The sequence below is a fragment of the Pistacia vera genome, unplaced genomic scaffold, assembly GCF_008641045.1.
Source record: "Pistacia vera cultivar Batoury unplaced genomic scaffold, PisVer_v2 Contig1058, whole genome shotgun sequence".
Classification (NCBI taxonomy): Eukaryota; Viridiplantae; Streptophyta; class Magnoliopsida; order Sapindales; family Anacardiaceae; genus Pistacia; species Pistacia vera.
The window spans coordinates 127,626-146,768 of NW_022195091.1; the positions used below are offsets into that span (position 1 = coordinate 127,626).

The 19,143-nt window shown below is 38.1% G+C and overlaps 1 non-coding gene across 1 annotated transcript; it reads right to left on the reverse strand.

Moving 5' to 3' along the window:
• Positions 1–14,666: 14,666 nt before the first annotated feature.
• On the reverse strand, positions 14,667–14,773 carry LOC116129222. The gene has a single exon (XR_004127878.1). It is a non-coding gene; the product is annotated as a small nucleolar RNA R71 (small nucleolar RNA).
• Positions 14,774–19,143: the final 4,370 nt, after the last annotated feature.

Consider the following 19,143-nt stretch of genomic DNA (forward strand, 5'->3'; position numbering starts at 1 on the left):
GACTATATGCTGTGTTATATATATGTATAAGTAGAGTTTCTTGTATGAAGTTAAATGGTGTGTGAGACAAGATATTGAAGCTAAAATGTGTTTTGTAAAGGGGAGGTAAAAATTTACTAATTGAAGAGGAAGAAAATCTGCATTTTTTTGCATGGGTAATATTTGCTGAACTGTTTTGCATTTCTCATCTGGGCTGGAATCTTAGTGAGGAAAAATGTATTTGCTTAGTATTAGATATTAAGTTTGTCTCCTTTGCATGGTTTAAGTATTTGTAAAAGAAAATGGTTTTATAATTTTAATTAAAGGTGGGTTGCTAGATTTGGGAGCAATTACATCATGGATTGTTGTTTGGGCTTGGCTAATGGAAGAGTAAAGGAGGGAGAATGTCGAACCGGTCGTCACAGCCACAAAATTAAACATAAATACCATAGTTAGTGGTAAGCAAGGTCGAATCCACAAAGAGTAAGACTAACAACCTAATGTATATTTGAGTAGCGGAAATGAAATTGCCAATTTGAATTAAACTAAACAAACTAAATGCAAATAATAAAAGCTTGAAATTAAAACTAATGAAGACTTTATAATAAAAACGTTGCCGCTACGGTTTTGGTTCGACACGAGACCAACTCACACAATTCTCCTCCACCCTCTACGATCTCCTAAACCTGCAAGGCAAAGTAAATCAATGAAATAGCTTTCCGATACTCTAGGTATAATCTATCCCATCTTACCTGCTCACTCAAGTTCGATTGGTTAAAGACTATCATTGAATGTCGATAAACACTACAAGACAATACCAGTAGTTGGCACATGATTAACAAAGACAATTTATCAACACGTATCTTCCAATCAACAAACTTCACCATAAACACAACAACAGTAGAAATGACATTAAATCCGAACACAACTCAATTACAATCGATACGAAGTAATGAAAAGCAATATTCATCATTTAATTATCTCAAACCAACGTCTATCATTCAATAAGTTCTATGAAAACATTTAATCACAATGGACAACTATATTCATCACAAATTATGCTCAAACCATATTAAAGTATCGAAATCAAACAAACAAAAACAAATATAATTCGAAACACAATACTACCAAATGTCCTATAATCGGGCTCATCCAACTAGTCGAGAGTTGATGAGGAGAGCAGTGGAGTCAATCTCGATCTCGCCTACGCCGTAACAGACAACCGAGAACTTTGCCGCTCATGGCGGTGTTGACGGAGGCTGGAGCGGTGGAAACAAAGCTAATCATGGCGTAGAGGAAGTAACTGATAGCGAGATGATGCGAAGAAGGAGAGAAAATGACCAACGGACAGCCCATAATACGAACAGTCACACTCGCTGGAATACATTAGTTTTCTGGTAGGTCTCCCGGCAAATGGTGGCGAAAATGAGATCCGAAGGTACCAATGGAAAGCTCAGGTGATGGGGAGTTCAAATCAGGCCCTGGTGAGATGAAAGGTTGTTGGAAAGTGAGCGAAATCGCGGCTGGAAGGTGAAGAGGCGCAGCAGCGGCTATGGTGGATTGTGGCGTTTTTTACGGCAGCTGAAGCTTGGAATTGATATATATGAGTGTAGGGAAGGTAGATCGGCCACCAGGGAAGTGAAACGTCATCGGAGGTCGCCAGAAAATGGCCCAACCACGACTGGAATGCGAAACGTCGCTGGAAAATGGCTTGAATCGTGGTGGTAAGTGCGAGATGATGATGATCGGTGCAAGGGAAAGTCGAACCGTCGCTGGAGGTCGCCGGAAATGGGAGATGAAGAGTCGCCAAAAAATACTGTAAATGGTGAACGACGCTCTCGTTTTGCGACCCTTCTCTTTCTTTTTGTACACAAAGTGGAAAATATCGCTTCAGTCCCTGCATGATTGAAAAGTGACAAAATTAACCCCTACAAATATGACAGTTTACCCCCTAAACAACATAAATGAGACAAAATCACCCCTAATCCATAAACCACAACCTAATATCAACTCATACCCTTTCCAAAATCATTCCAAACATGTTACATTCATAAGAAAAATATTATGATGTGATTTTCGTGAATAAATTCATAAATTCTTTAATTATCTCAATATGATTTCTTTGTAATCACACATAGGGTCTTTTTATCACCAAAATAGAGTCACTTTCATGACTCTTAACACACTCCCTAACTTACTCTTTGCTCGTCCTCGAGTAAAGTAAAAGAAACTTTTCAACATTCTCACAAAACCATACACAACCATATTCATCAACAACCAAGACATTCATCAAAAGATAAAATGAAGAATTTTAACTTACCAAGTAAACAACATAATCCTAAATAAAGAACTAAAGTTTCTATCAAGATTTTCCTATCTCCATTCAAGCTTCTCAAACACACATTTCATGTTCATATCACAATGTTAAAATGTCATGCAAAACCTCCCCAACTTATGTACATGCAACATAATGCTCATTTTCCACACAAGATTTTGACATATAATTTATTTTTCATTCATCACTTGTTTTTTTTTTTTTTTTTCTTGTCTTAACTTCTTAAGCTTTCTAGAAGATCTGTGTAATGGGCTTTAGGTCAATGACTCCCAAACCAGACGACTATAGGGTATTAAATATAAAACACTCATCGGACTTACTCACCCGAACCAACTAGGCTACAAGTCAAGACTTATATTTATTTTTTTATAAAGCTCATGATCTATCTAATGACTTATTAAGCTTTCTAGAGGACTCGTGTAAGAGCTTTGGGCCAACCGTTCCCAAACTAGATAGCTTTAGGGGATTAGGTGTAGAACACCTCTCGGGCGTACTCATTCGAGTCAACTAGGCTACAAATCAAAACCAAATCATCAAGCAACATTTAAGCACTTTTAACACACTCAAGATAATAAATGAAAATTTGCTCCATGGACATGTCAAGTATGTGGGAGACTTGCATAAACACTAAAACACATGACATTTATACAAAACGGTGTCTAACCACAATTATGGACAAACCTAGCACATAACAGAACCAATAGTTCAATGTTTAAAACCATGTTGCAACAAACCATTTTCAAAAACCTCACAAAACCTTTCAACTAGCACCTCAATTGCTTCTAAAATGGTGATTATGCATGAATTCATGAAATTTTTTAAAAATAACTCACTTTAGTTCACTTTTACCACTTTTGGACTTACAAGAGTAAGATTCAACATAATTTTCAACAAAAAACATAATCATGCCACAAAAATTTAAGCACAATCCATTCGACACACAATCTCCACTAAAGCATCATCAAAAACACTTCACAAAAATATGATCAACAACATACTCCACAAAAATAAAAATCAATCAACACTCCCCAACTTAAAATGTCATTGTTCTCAATGACCCACAACTACAAACATCCTCCCCAACTTAGCATCAAATGAGCTCAAATGGCAATATGATCAATAACATTAAAATCATCCAACATATTTGAGAAAAAAGAAATCTAACAATAACAACATATAAGGCGGAGAGATACAACCTGAGGAACAATGGTGGGGTTGTCACAAACGGAGTTTGTGGAGCATGCATAAGTGAAGCCTTAGACTAGTTAATAAGTTTCCAAAAATGGCAATTCCTGCAAAGACAAAAACAATAAAAACATAAAAACAATAAAAACATATTTACAAAGGTGAGTTGCCTCCCACAAGCGCTAAGTTTAAAATCTTCAGCCAGACTCAGTGCACTGAAATGGCTAATGTGGTTCTAATAAAGAACGCTCCTCAATCACCTCTCCATCATTAATGCCATCGACGTAAAGTTTAAGTCTTTGGCTATTCACCTTAAAAACTGTCCCATTTTTGGGTTTTGAATTTCAATAGCTCCATGAGGGAAAACATTAAGAACAACAAAAGGGCTATCTCATCGTGACCGAAGCTTCCCCAGAAAAAGACGAAGCTTAGAGTTAAAGAGCCACACTTTTTGATTAGGAGAGAATGACTTCCTACCAATGTTTTTATCATGAAAAGCTTTAATCTTCTCTTTAGAGATGCGAGAGTTCTCATAAGCTTCGTGTCTTAGCTCATCTAACTCTAAAAGTTGGAGTTTCCTATGGTCACCGGCCATGGTCATATCAAAATTGAATTTCCTTGTGGCCCAGGTAAATGACATGTTTTCCTAAAAGCTAAACGATAAGGGGACATGCCAATAGGGGTACGATATGCGATTCGATAGGCCCAAAGTGCATCATTCAGACGCACTGACCAATCCTTATGATCGGGCCGTACCATTTTCTCTAAGATAGTCTTAATTTCCCTATTAGCACGTTCCACTTGTCTACTAGTTTGAGGGTAATAAGGTGTGGCAACTCGATGGGTGATTGAGTACTTTTTCAATAGTGAGCCAAAGTGCTTATTGGTGAAATGCAAGCCACCATCACTGATGATGGCATATGGATGACCGAAACTGCTAAAGATGTGCGATTGAGCAAAGTTAACGACCACCCTATGATCATTGGTCCTAGTGGCAATGGCTTCTACCCATTTAGACACATAATCCATTGCAAGCAAGATATATTCAAAGCCAAAAAATGAGGAAAATGGACCCATGAAATCAATACCCCACACATCAAATACTTTCACAATCAAAATAGGATTCAAGGGCATCATATCTCATCTACCAATATTTCCTACTTTTTGACATGAAGTACAACTACGACAATAAAAGAATGCATCACGAAAAAGAATAGGCCAATAAAAACCACACTAGAGGACTTTTAAAGCGGTCTTCTTGCCACTATAATGACCACCTCAAGCATAAGAATGACAAAATACAAGTACACTACTAAACTCGTGGTCAGGAACACATCTCCTAACAATCTGGTCTGCACACACCCTAAAAAGGTCTGGGTTTTCCTAAAATAATGCTTGATGGTTGCAAAGAAATGATCTTTCTGAGTTTTGGTCCACCCTAATGGTAGTTGTCCTACGGCCAGGTAATTGACTATATGGGCATACCAATGTGCTTTGGATTGGGATATTGCAAATAGTTGCTCATCCAAGAAAGAGTCATTCAAAAATTGACTAGGGACATACTCTGTTAAAAGTCTAAACAAGTGGTCGACAATCACATTATCCCTACCCTTTTTATCTTTGATTTCTAGATCAAACTCTTGCAACAACAAAATCCATTGAATTAGTCTAGGCTTAATGTCTTTCTTGTCTAACAAATACTTAACTGCAATGTGGTATGTAAAGACAACTATCCTAAACCCAAGAAGATAAAACTGAAACTTATCAAGGGAGAACATTACTGTAAGCAACTCCTTCTCGGTAGTGGTGTAATTGCATTGAGCATCAGGGAGGATCTTACTAGTGTAGTAGATCACAACGGACTTTTTATTCACCCGTTGGCGAAGGACTACACCAATGGCATAGTTTGATGCATCACACATCACTTCAAAAGGTAAGCTCAAATCAGGAGGTTGCATGATGGGTGTTATGGTCAATGCTTCATTCAAAATGGTAAAGGCAATCATACAAGAGACATAAAAAACAAATGGCACATCTTTAGCAAGCAAATCACACAAAGTCTTAGAGATTTTGCTAAAATTCTGGATGAAATGCATATAAAATCCTCCATGGCGTAGGAAAGATCTAATTTGTTTGACCGACGAAGGCGATAATAGTTGAGAAATCAACTCCACCTTTGCTGTATCCATTGTTATCCCCTTCTTGGAAATTACATGACCTAAGACAATTCCCTCTAGAACCATGAAATGGCTCTTTTCCCAACTAAGAACAAGATTTGTCTCTTTACGTCGTTTCAACACCAACTCAAGTTTTTCGAGACAATCATCAAAAGATGTACTAAACACAAAAAAATCATCATGAAGACTTCAAGGAATTGACCCACCATGTTAGAAAATATCGATAACATGCACCTTTGAAACGTTGCCGGTGCATTGCATAACCCGAAGGGCATGCGACGAAAGGTAAATATACCAAAAAGACATGTGAACGTGGTCTTTTCCTAGTCTTCAGGGGCAACTGGTACTTGGTTATATCCAGAATAGCCATCCAGAAAATAATAGAAAGCCTGCCCTGCAAGTTTTTCTAGGATTTGGTCAATAAATGGGAGCGAGAAATGATCATTCCTAGTGGCTAGGTTAAGCTTCTTATAGTCAATGCAAACTCTCCATCCTGTGGGAATACGGGTAGGAATTCTCTCACCTTTTTCATTTTCAACAACGGTGAGGCCACTCTTCTTAGGTACAACATGGGTCAGACTCACCCATTGGTTTTCGGATATAGGGTAGATGATACCCGCATCAAGCCATTTGATCACCTCTTTCTTCACCACCTCCTTCATGTTCAGGTTTAACCTTCTTTGAGCTTCATGCACTGGTTTACCATCTTCTTCACAAAATATATGATGCATGCACAAAGAAAGGCTAATCCCTTGCAAATCGGCTACCGACCAACCGATTGCTTCCTTATGTGTTGTCAAGACCACCACTAATCTCTCTTATTGCTCACTATCTAAGTTTGCGGCAATAATCATGGGTAAGGTCTTGTTGGGTCCTAGGAAAACATACTTGAGAGTATCAGGCAAGACCTTCAACTCTAAGACTGGTGGAGACTCAATTGACCTCGATTGTGTCGTCTTAGACAAAGGTGATAAGGGTTCATACTTGATGTTCCAAGGTCGATTGTCCAGAGTGGGCAACCTGTCTATATACGCACTAACCTTCTGAATCTTAGACACGACACTCAAGCTACATATCTCCTCAACAAACAGATTCATAAGAGTGTAAATCGCGTCATCACATAACATCTATGAGGTATGAGCCTCCACTAGACTGTCAACAGCATCAACCATGAAACACTCGTTATCGTCCTCAAGCATTAGCCCTAAACCAGCATTAAATACATTAAGTCTCAATTTTCTATTCCCAAAAGAAACTTCCATCTCTCCTGATCTTTAGTTAATGCAAGCATTTGCTATTGCTAGAAAAAGTCTCCCTAAAATAATCGGTGGCATACTTCCACTACTTGTGTCTCCCTAAAATAATCGGTGGCATATTTCCACTACTTGTATACTCCATGTCTAAGACAAGAAAATCCACCGGAAAATATGGTTCATCAACCTTAACTAACACGTCCTCAATTAGTGTAACGCCCCACTTGAGGTACGTAGTTAATGTTTCTTCTTTTGCTCTTATTTGAGTTGGTTTATTAGTATTATTGTTTGGTTGACCTTTGATTGAGTGGTGTGTTGAATACTTGCCCTGAAATTGGTTGAAATAGAAGAAGTTCAGTGTTCCAGGCTTCGCCGGGGCAAAGAAGAATCTTCGCCGCGGCGAAGAGATGTTGAAGCCATGGGAAGCTGCTGGACGGTTTCGCCACGGCGACAGAAACTACCTCGCCGCGGCGACGTGCCAACCAAAATATTTGTTAAGTTTTAGATAGTTTCTTCCCTAAGGGCAATTTGACCATTCTACCCCTAATTAGTAGGAAAAGTGGGGAGTAAAATGTAAGGAATTTTCATGGAGAATATGTTGATATGGGGGTGTGGTTGTAATGAATCAAAGGATATAGATGGAATTCCCAAGGAAGAGTAAGAGCAAAATGGGAATGCTTGTGTATAAATTTCATTAAAAGGAATTAATCATTGCAAACCCTTCATTCTTCTTCTCCATCACTACTCTCCTTTCTTACTTCTTCTCAATTTCTCTTTCTTTTGTTCAAGGAGTTTTAAAGGGCTTTTGGAGTGATTTGGGGTAGAAAATCAATCTAAGGCATCCTAAGGTAAGGATTCTTGCTTTGGTTGTGAAGCTTTGTGAGTTTTTGAATATAATAAATAATAAAGGATATTAATAAATTAATTAAAGAGTAGAGAAAAAGTCAAGCAAACCAAGAGAAAGGAAGAGCTAGTGAAATCTCTCCATAACAAGGTAAGTAAATCCCAACCCAAGTTGAGATTTGAGAATTTTCTTGATTAGGGTTTTGATAGCAATTATGTATGTATGTTATATACATGTTATATGCCATGTTATTGAGTCTTAAATGGAGATTGTTATTGCTTTGTGATTGTTCATACATTTCAAGTATAAGAAGTGAGATGTGGGTTGGAAAGGTAGTTTGAGATGGAATTGAAGGATATTGAGAAATCCTTTTTGGAAGTGTCTTTCTTTGGCAGGAATTATGGCTATGTGAGGGAATTTCTCCCCATTTTGGATGGTTAGAGAAAGACATAGAATTATTGTTATAGTAGAGTTTTATTATGCACTTGAGTTGTTTGATGAAATGCCTAATAGAGGTTTGAGTATGAGTAGTGAACCTTAATTCTTGCAACATTGCATGTTGGCATTTCATAAGTGCATTAGTGGAGATGAACCATCCATAGGCATTAATTGTGCATTGAGAAGTGACCTAAGAAAGAGTAGAAAACTTTGTGTATGCACTTGCTCTATGAGTAGAGAACTTTGTGGATGCAACTACTCTAAGGGTAGAGAGAATGAGAAGTGCTAAAGTAGAGTGAATGAGAAGAGTATTAAAAATGGGTTGATGCTTTGTGATCATCACCTGACAGTTATGAGAATCGGGTTGATGCTTCGTGATCATCACCCGAATAGTTATTAGAAATGGGTTGATGCTTTGTGATCATCACCCAATATTTATTAGAAATGGGTTGATGCTTTGTGATCATCACCCGACAGTGATTAGGAATGGGTTAATGCTTTGTGATCATCACCCGAAAGTCATGAGGAATGGGTAGGTGCTTTGTAGTCTCCACCCAATAGTTACGAAAACCGAGTAGGTGCTTCGTGATCCCCACTCGGTAGTCACTAAGAACGGGTTGGTGCTATGTGAACTCCGCCCGACAGTCATGAAGAGTGAGATGGTGCTGTGTGAACGCCACCCGGCCGTACCTCCAGTAAGATGAGGCCATGACGTTTAGTAGAAACAGAATAAGAAATAGTGTAAGGAAAGAATTAAGAGAAATACATACGGGGATAAACAAATAGAGGGTTTACTTACTGAGCATTATTTTGTGTTCACCCTGTTATTTTCCTTTGTGGATGCAAGATCTAGGTGATGATGCAGTCAGAGGGGCGTCGGCAAGCGAGGAGCAATAGCTACACTGTTTCCCCTGTTTTTGTCTTTTAAAATGGCTTTTTGTAAATGATGCTCTTTGTGTATAAAAGACCTATTACTTATAATAAAAAGAAAAGTTTTAGGCCCATTTTCTATTGTTATTATGCATGCATTGTACTAGTTTACAACAGTTGTTATAATTAGGCCCCTAGGCATTTTGACCGATCGGTCAGCTAACTGCAGGATGACTTCAGTAGATTTAAGCTCACCTAAGTTAAACTGTTCATACATGGAAGTGGGTAATAAGTTCATGCTTGCCCCTAAGTCTAAGAGTGCTCTATCAATCATGACATTACCTATCACACAAGAAATAATAGGAGCTCTAGGATCCTTTAACTTAAGAGGAAGATAGTTTGAGACAACTGCACTTACATTTTTCTATAAATGTACAGTTTTGGGTATGTGAGATTTTATTCTTCTCTTCTACGTGCACAAGTCTTTGAAGAATTTGGCATAAGCAAGTACTTGCTTAATGGCATCTAAAAGTGAAATGTTAATCTGCACCTACTTAAACAACTCAACCATTTCTTCCATCCTAGTGTTTTTCCTAGTACTGGGAACATATGAGGGCTCTAAGCACTGAGGAAATGGTGCTCTCGGTATGTACGATGCAAGGGATGGTTCATTCTCCCCAACTTTCTCCTTACTCGGTCTCTGAACAATTGACTCTACAAGTGGCTCACTCTCACTCTCTTTGGCTTGGTCCCTACCTAGACTTTCCTCTTCTCTACCTTGGACTTTTACTTCCCTCTTAGGCCTAATTAGCTCTCGGCCGCTCCGAAGAGTCATCACAGCCTTAGCTTGTTTGGAAAACCCTCTCTGTTGAGAAGAACCACTAGGGTTACCTATGACTTGACTAGGCAATTGGCCTTGTTCCCTCCTATTGACTGCTTCAGCTATTTGACTAATCTGGGTCTCTAGCTTACTTATGGATTAGGAATGAAAATGTAGAAGTTGGGTATTCTGCTCTAAATCTTGGAACCTAGAATTCATGTAGGCTTTTTGTTCGTGCATGGTGTGGAGCATTTGAGCCATCATTGATTATAGTGAACTAGGCACTGGAGTGGGCTGCTAAATGGGAGGTGGGATCCTAGGTTGGATGGGTGGTTGGATTGAAGGTTGCTTCCTATAATTGTCTTGCTGATTGGAAAGATTGTTCCTGTATAGCATATTATTAAGGGCATTCTATGGTGGTTGTGGCTTCTATGAAAAATTAGGGTGGTTACACCACCCAAGATTGTACGTGTTCGAGTACAGATTATTCCGTCTCTGGAATCCTTGTGCAACCTGCACTTGCTCCTCAAAAGGGTCAGGGGCGGGTTCCTCAATTGGATGGTCAAGAGTGGAGTGCATGGCAAAAACATCCTGATTCGCCTTCTAAGATGATTTTGTAGATGGTTGCCCTTGTATAGATACAAACTGGTCAAATCGGTGGGCCAACACCTCTAGCTTGGAACTAATGTCATCTAACCATGACACCTCATACATGCCACCCTTCTTGGATGGCTACCCTGAGATAGGCATTCTAGACGTAGAAATGTGGTGCATTGAATTTTCACTTAAGGTCTCGAAGAGTTGCCATAACTCATTCTCGTCCTTGTGCATAAATGTTCCTCCACAAGAGGCATCTACCATATTCATATGCCTCTCGGTCAATCCGTCATAAAATCTATGAACTAATTGCCAACTAGGGACTACGTGATGGTGACACTTCCTAAGCATTTCCTTCAAATGTTCCCAACTCTCATAAAATTTCTTGCCATCTAGTTGAGTGAAACTAGTGAAGGCTCATCTTATGCTATTCATTTTACCAATGGGATAATACTTTCTGAGGAATCCTTGTTGCATTTGGGCCCAAGAGATAATGGACCCTACTACCAAAGAATTGAGCCACTGTTTGGCTCGATCCTTAAGTGAGAATGGGAATAAAATTAAGCGCACAACATCTTCATTCACATTTTGAAGTCTAACTGTGGATCAAACCTCTAAAAATTCATCTAAGTGTTTGTATGGCTCCTCATTTAAATTCTCATAATAAATTGGCAGCAATTGGATGACACTAGTTTTGATCTCATAGTGTTGTGTCTGGACATTGGGGATACGGATACATGAGGCTGAAGTGTAGGTGGTGGGTGCAAAATGTTGGCTAAGGGGCACATGTGCGGGTGCATCATGGTTAGCCATCTTACATGCTTGTTTTCTATTCCTCTTACAAGTGCATTTAATTTCAAGATTCAAAGGTAATAACTCTTCGTTACAAGACCTTCTAGTTTGCATTCATCAATCAAACACACAAGAGTCTCAACAAGCAATCGCAACAACAATCTCAAAGAAAATTAGCTAAATGCAAATCCTAAGAAACAAATTTTAAGAAGCACACGAAACAAAACTAAAACAAATCTAAAATTTAATCAAACTTTACCCAACAAAATTTCACACAACAAATACGCTTAATCAAAATTAAAGCTATCAATGCAACCTAAAAGAAATTAATACTAAGAATAAAAATTAAATCCTAGGAATAAAAACAAATAAGGCAAAATAAGGCAAAAGTTATTGCTAATTAATCAAAAGGACTAAAAAAATAAAAGGTTAAGAGAATTTCACAATCGGGTCATGCTAAATCTTCAATGCTCACGACACGCTACAGCGTTTTCCCAATTGTAATTTTCCTGCAAAACAAAAACAAACACAAATGAAACTATTCCAATGAAAATGAAATAAAACAAAGTAAAATAAAATTATGCAAACAAACTAAAAAGAAAATAATTAACCAAAAGTGCAAGGAGACAAACTAAAAGGAACACAAAAATTAAACAAATCACCCAAACAAATAACCACAAGAAAGAAAATAACACAAACAAAAACAACAACTAAAATAAACTTAGAATCAAAACTAATGACTACCCAAACACACAAAGTTGAAAGCACGTTGCTCCCCGGCAACGGCGCCAAAATTTTATCGAACCGGTCGCCATAGCTACAAAATTAAACCTAAATACCATGGCTAGCGGTAAGCAGGGTTGAATCCATAGAGAGCAAGACTAACAACCTAATGTATATTTGAGTAGCGGAAATGAAATTGGCAATTTGATTAATTAAACTAAACAAACTAAATGCAAATAATAAAAGCTTGAAATTAAAACTAATGAAGACTTTATAATAAAAACGTTGCTGCTACGGTTTTGGCTCGACACGAGACCAACTCACACAATTCTCCTCAACCCTCTACGATCCCCTAAACCTACAAGGCAAGGTAAATCAATGAAATAGCTTAACGACACACTAGGTATAATCTATCCTGTCTTACCCGATCACTCAAGTTCGATTGGTTAAAGACTATCATTGAATGCCGATAAACACTACGAGACAATACCAGTAGTTGGCTAATAAGATCTTGAAAGTTTATATTTTTTTAGTGATTTAATTGGACTATTTATGGAAAAATGTGTTTAAAGTGTGGAATTTGAATTAATTCTTTCATAAATACCTTTTATGGGATCACAGGTGTATTTTGAGTGTTTTCAGGCTCAAACAGATATTTGAAGGGAAAAGAACGATGTCGATGGAATTCATGACGCATAGGAACAAACGGTACAAGAATCGGAGTTTAAACGAGAAAGTTGTGACGCGTCGAAGATATAACGTAAAATCTGGAAATCCTTCAAGATGAGCATGCTTCAATGTTTCTGTAATAACTTGAGCTGTAGAAATCAGAATTCGATGATTCTGGTGGCTTTGGAAAGATTATTCAGAGAGCTACAAAGTTCATGTTGATGACTTTACCAATTTCTGAAGATAACAGACTCCCTGGACAGAAAGAATGATCGCCACAATGATTGTTCTTACCGCCGCGGCGATGGGTCACGGGCCTGTTAGGTTAATGCATTATCCTAATCTGAATCTGAATGGGCTAAGGCATTTACTCTTTTCCTAAGTAAGATGAAAAACCCTAGGACTATAAATAAGGGTCTTTAAGAAGTTTTAAGGGAGTTTTTGGAGGAGAGAAAAAGAGGAAAAGGACAGCTACTATTTTGGAGATCGGAATTCTTGAAGATCCCGTTCACCAATTAGAGAAGTGTTTATATTTTTCTTTCTTGAACTCATGTTATTGAATACAATGATGGTTTTTATTATTGCAACTATGAACTAAATCTCTTTTCTAGGGCTAAAGATGTAGCCCAATTTATGAATATGTGTTGACGTTATCTTTAGTGATTTCTTATTGAACATTAATTCTAAGTTTTATTATTGTGTGTAATGCTTTCAATTCTTAAGGATTCGAGGGTTGAATGATATCATGGGTTGGGTTGAGATTGAGAGATGAAACCTGATTTGTCTAAGGTAATAAAACCATAGATTGAACGAACGCTAGAGATAGATTACCACGATCTATGAGGCTCTGGTAAATTCCATAGAACTTAATGATCTCTTAGCTTCTAAATCCAACTTAGAGATATTTTGGGTTGTTGTTTAAGGGTTAATTCACTAATTGTTCAAGAGAAAATTAGGGGAATATTAGGGAGCTTGGCTTTTAGAATAAGCTTAATTAGGTTAGCAATAATTGTCAATGCATAGGATTAAATTGGTGTGAATTCTGTGCCCTAGGTTTAGTCATATTGATTTCTTTACCAAGGTATTAATAAAATTCAGTTTTTAGTTTGTTATCTTTTTCGTTAAATTCATTCTTAAAATTATGTTTCATCAAATAGTAACAAAATAGACTAGTTTGGTACTTGGTAGGTAGTTCCATTGGGATTCGACACTTGTTTACTCGAGCTTTATTACTTGCATGATTTCGTATACTTGCGAATAGCCTGTCAACTTTTTGGCGTCATTGCCAAGGAACTATTTTGTTTTACCAATATCAATACAAAATATTTAGTTGCTAATTTGATTTGTTTTATTTTTGTTTACTAATTAATTTTTATTTTTGTTTGTTGTTTTCAGCTAGAATCTGGAGAGTTTACTTTCAAGAGGTGGTGGTGATCTTAATCCACTAGATTTTGAGATCGAGAGAACCGCTAAACAGTTGAGGAAAGAAAAGAGGCAAGCTGAATCTGAAAATCCTATGGCTAACACAGGAATTGTCAATCCTAATGTGTAGAATCAAGAGAGTGAGAATGAGGATACCTTAGGAGGAAATGCAATGGGTGGTGCAGCAGTGGTTTAGAGAGCATTGAAGGACTACTCTAGTCCTACTATTGATGGGTGCTACTCTAGCATCAGGAGACCACCCGTTCAAGCGAATAATTTTGAGATTAAGCCAGCAATTATTGGAATGATTCAGCAGTCGGTCCAATTTGCTGGGTTACCTAATGATGATCCCAACCTGTATATCACAAATTTCTTGGAGTTATGCAACACATTCAGGCATAATGGAGTATCCGATGACGCAATTAGGCTAAGGCTTTTCCCATTCTCTCTTTGGGATAAAGCTAAGGCTTGGTTGATTTCTTTGGCATCTAGGAGCATCACGACATGGAATGAGTTAGCTCAAGCATTCCTCACTAAATATTTTCCACTTGCCAAGTCTGTCAAGCTGAGGAGTGAGATTACGAACTTTTACCAACAAGATTTAGAGTCATTGTATGAAGCATGGGAAAGATATAAGGATCTCTTACGGAGGTGCCCTCACCATGGTTTACCAATCTGGTCGCAAGTGCAAATGTTCTACTAAGGGTTGCTACCAACTATTCAAGCTATGATTGATGTTGCAAGTGGGGGAGCCATGAACAATAAAACGCCAAAGGAAGCATACAATCTGATTGAGGTGATGTCGAACAATAACTATATGAGGACTCCAGAGAGAACTTCAATAAGGAAATCAGCAGGAGTGCACGAAGTTGACGGTTACACTGCATTGGCTGCTCAACTTTCGAACATCCAGAAGCAATTAGGTAATGTGTTGAAAGTAAATGCAATTGAATCTTCTTCTCTACTATGTGACCTTTGTGCAGGAAATCATTCATCGAAGGATTGCCAAGAAGGGAACCCGTTTGCTCAGCCAAAACAAGCTAATTACGTCAATAATTTCCAAAGGGGGCAAGGGAATCCATATTCAAATACATATAATCCAGCATGGAGGAAACACTTGAACTTTTCATGGAGCAACAACAATAAGAAAAAACAAGCTCTTGTTTTTCAACCTCAAGAGCCAAAATCTAATTTAGAGAATGTGTTGACCAAGTTCATTGAAGAGACAAGCAAGAGGTTTGAGAAGACTGACGTCCTGGTTCAAAATCAATCAGCCTCTATCAGGAACCTTGAGACTCAAATTGGGCAAATTCACAACATATTAGCGAGAAGAGTTCAAGGAGTTTTGTCGAGTGATACAGAGAAGAATCCCAAGGAACAAGCGCATGCAATCACCTTGAGGAGTGGATGAATTTTTGAAAATTCAGAGGGTGAAAAACCAAGGCAAGAACAAGATCTGAAGGACGATCGCCATGGCGGTGATAATGGTGGCAACGACGAGCGTGAGAATGCAGAGAAATTCATCAGAAACAGGGAAGATCACCACGGCAATGAATCCGATGGTCGTGGCGAGCATGATCATGCTTGCAATTCATTAGAAATTTCAAATAATCGCCGCGGCGATGAATCCGGTGGTGACGGCGAGCGTGATCATGCTTACAATTCGTCAGAAATTTCAAATAATTGCCGTGGCAATGAATCTGGTGGCCGCGGCGAACGTGCATTTGAGCAGAAACTTCCTTCAAAACAGGCAACCCTTCCATACCCATAACGGTTGAAAAATCAGAAGCTCGATAAGCAATTCAGTAAGTTTATTGACTTGTTTTGAAGTTTACATATTAATATCCCTTTTGTTGATATGCTAAAACAGATGCCGAAGTATGTGAAATTTTGAATGAGATCCTCACACACAAGAGAAAATTCGAGGAATATGAGCAAGTTATGTTCACAGAGGAATGTAGCGCGCTGATTCAAAAGAAACTACCACCTAAACTACGAGATCCAAGGAGTTTTACTATCCCTTGTATTATTGGTAGTTTTTATTTTAATAAAGTGTTATGTGATTTAGGGGCAAGTATTAACTTAATATCGTTTTCCATCTACAAGAAGCTTGGATTAGGAGAAGTGAAGCCAAGCACCCTGTCTCTCCAATTAGCCAATTGATCAATAACATATCCTAGGGGGGTGGTAGAAGACGTCTTGATTAAGGTAGACAAACTGATTTTCCCAATAGATTTCATAGTGTTAGACATGGAGGAAGATAGGGAGATACATTTAATTTTAGGACGGCCTTTTCTAGCCACGGGGAGAACATTGATAGATGTCCACCAAGCGAAATTAATCTTAAGGGTAGAAGATGAGCAAGTAGAATTTGATGCTTTTGAATCTATGAAGCGTCCATCTGAATTAGACTCATGTTTTGAGATTGATGTTCTCAACACCATAGTGGAGCAAAATTTTGAAGAAAGCTGCCCCATTTTTCCTCTAGAGAATTGTTTGATGAATTCTAGAGATCAGGAGGATGAAGTTGATAGTGAAGAGATAAGGGAGTGTTTAACATACTTAAGTGCTCTACCACCCTTGGTTCATCTTGAAGCTAATTTGATCAGAGAAATTGGAGTTGTGGTGTCTCAGTCAACTTTACCAATCACAAAGGCACCTAGACTTGAGCTCAAGCAACTACCTTCTCATTTAAGGTATGCATTCTTAGAAGAGGGTAAATTTTTTCCAGTCATTATTAATGCTTCTTTGAGTGTTGTAGAGGAAGAAAAGTTGTTACGCATGTTGAGAAAATACAAGAAGGCTATTGGATGGACAATTGGGGATATAAAAGGTATCAGTCCTTTAATCTGCACGCATAAGATCCTAATGGAGGAAAGTTATAAGCCAATTGTCCAACCACAGAGAAGATTGAATCCATTAATGCAAGAAGTGGTCAAGAATGAGGTGTTGAAGCTCTTAGATGCAGGAATTATATATCCAATTTTGAATAGTGCATGGATAAGCCCAGTCCAAGTAGTGCCAAAGAAGGGAGGAATGACAGTGGTCTGTAATGATAACAATGAGCTGATTCCAATATGAATAGTCACGGGATGGAGAGTATGTATCGACTATCACAAACTGAATTCTGCGACTCGTAAGGACCATTTTCCATTGCCATTCATTGATCAAATGTTGGAGAGGTTAGCTGGCCATGAGTTCTATTGTTTCCTGGATAGATATTCAGGCTACAATCAAATTGCTATAGCGCCAGAAGATCAAGAGAAAATGATTTTCACGTGCCCATATAGAACATTCGCCTATTGAAGAATGCCTTTTGGCTTGTGCAATGCTCCTGCAACTTTTCAACGTTGCATGATCTCAGTTTTCTCTGATATGGCTAAGAAGTCCATTGAAGTTTTCATGGACAATTTTTCTGTTTTTGGAGATTCTTTTGATGATTGTTTAGCTAACTTATCTAATGTTTTGCAGAGATGTGTTGACACTAACTTGGTGCTAAATTGGGAAAAGTGCCAATTCATGGTACGAGATGGGATTGTGTTAGGTCATCAGATATCTGCGAATGGAATTGAGGTGGATCAAGCGAAGATTGAAGTCATTGAGAAACTACCACCTCCAAATTCAGTGAAAGCTGTCAGAAGTTTCCTTGGGCATGCAAGCTTTTATAGGAGATTCATACAGGATTTCTCTAAAATCTCTAAACCTCTTTGTGATTTATTAGCTAAGGATGTTCCTTTTAATTTCATTCAAGAGTGTTTAAATGCATTTAAGTGTTTAAAAGAAAAATTAATTTATGCTCCTACTATTGTTGCGCCCGATTGGGAACTACCTTTTGAACTCATGTGTGATGCAAGTGACTATGCTTTAGGGGCTGTTTTAGGACAGCAAAAAGGTAAGGTTTTGCATGTGATTTATTATGCCAACAAGACTTTAACAGGACCACAGTTAAATTATGCGACTACTGAAAAAGAATTTTTAGCAGTAGTATTCTCTATTGACAAATTTCGTTTTTATTTGCTAGGTACCAAGGTTATTGTGTACACTGACCATGCTGCGTTGAAGTACCTCCTAGCAAAACGGATTCCAAGCCAAGATTATTGCGATGAGTATTGCTTTTACAAGAATTTGACTTGGAGATTAAGGACAAGAAAGGAACCGAAAATCAAGTGGCTGACCATTTATCCCGATTAGAGTCCCATTTTGAAGTTCTAGAGGAAGAAAAGCCAATCAACAAGTACTTCCTGGATGAGCAATTGTTTGCTATTCAAGAAGGATCGTGGTTTGCAGATTTTGCCAACTATTTGGTGCAGAAAGTATTGCCTCCTGGAATGAACTCCCAAAGACGAAAGAAATCTTTTGCAGATTTAAAGTACTACTTTTGGAATGATCCATTTTCGTACAAGCATTGCACCGATCAAATGATAAGAAGATGTGTGCTAGAAGAAGAGATGACGAATATTCTTCGTCATTGTCATTCAATGGAAGTGGGTGGTCATTTTGGTTCGACAAAGACCACCGCTAAAGTTCTTCAATCAGGATTTTTTTGGCCAACTCTTTTTAAAGATGCTTTTCATTTTGTTATGAGTTGTGATGAGTGCCAACGGGTTGGGAACATATCTAGGAGAAATGTCATGCCTTTAAATAATATCCTAGAAGAAGAATTGTTTGATGTGTGGGGGATACATTTTATGGGACCTTTTCCTTCTTCGTTTTCTAACCGTTTTATTTTGTTTGCTATAGATTATGTTTCAAAGTGGGTGGAAGCTACTGCGTTGCCAACAAATGATGCTCGCGTAGTTATCAAGTTCGTGAAGAAGAATATCTTTTCAAGGTTTGGCACGCCAAGAGCCATTATCAGTGATGGTGGTTCTCACTTTTGCAATCGCCAATTCGCAACATTGTTAAGCAAGTATGGGGTTACAAATCGAGTTGCTACTCCATATCACCCTCAAACCAGTGGCCAAGTAAAAGTATCCAATAGGGAGCTGAAACGAATATTGGAAAAGACAGTAAGCACCTCTCGAAAGGATTGGGCAACC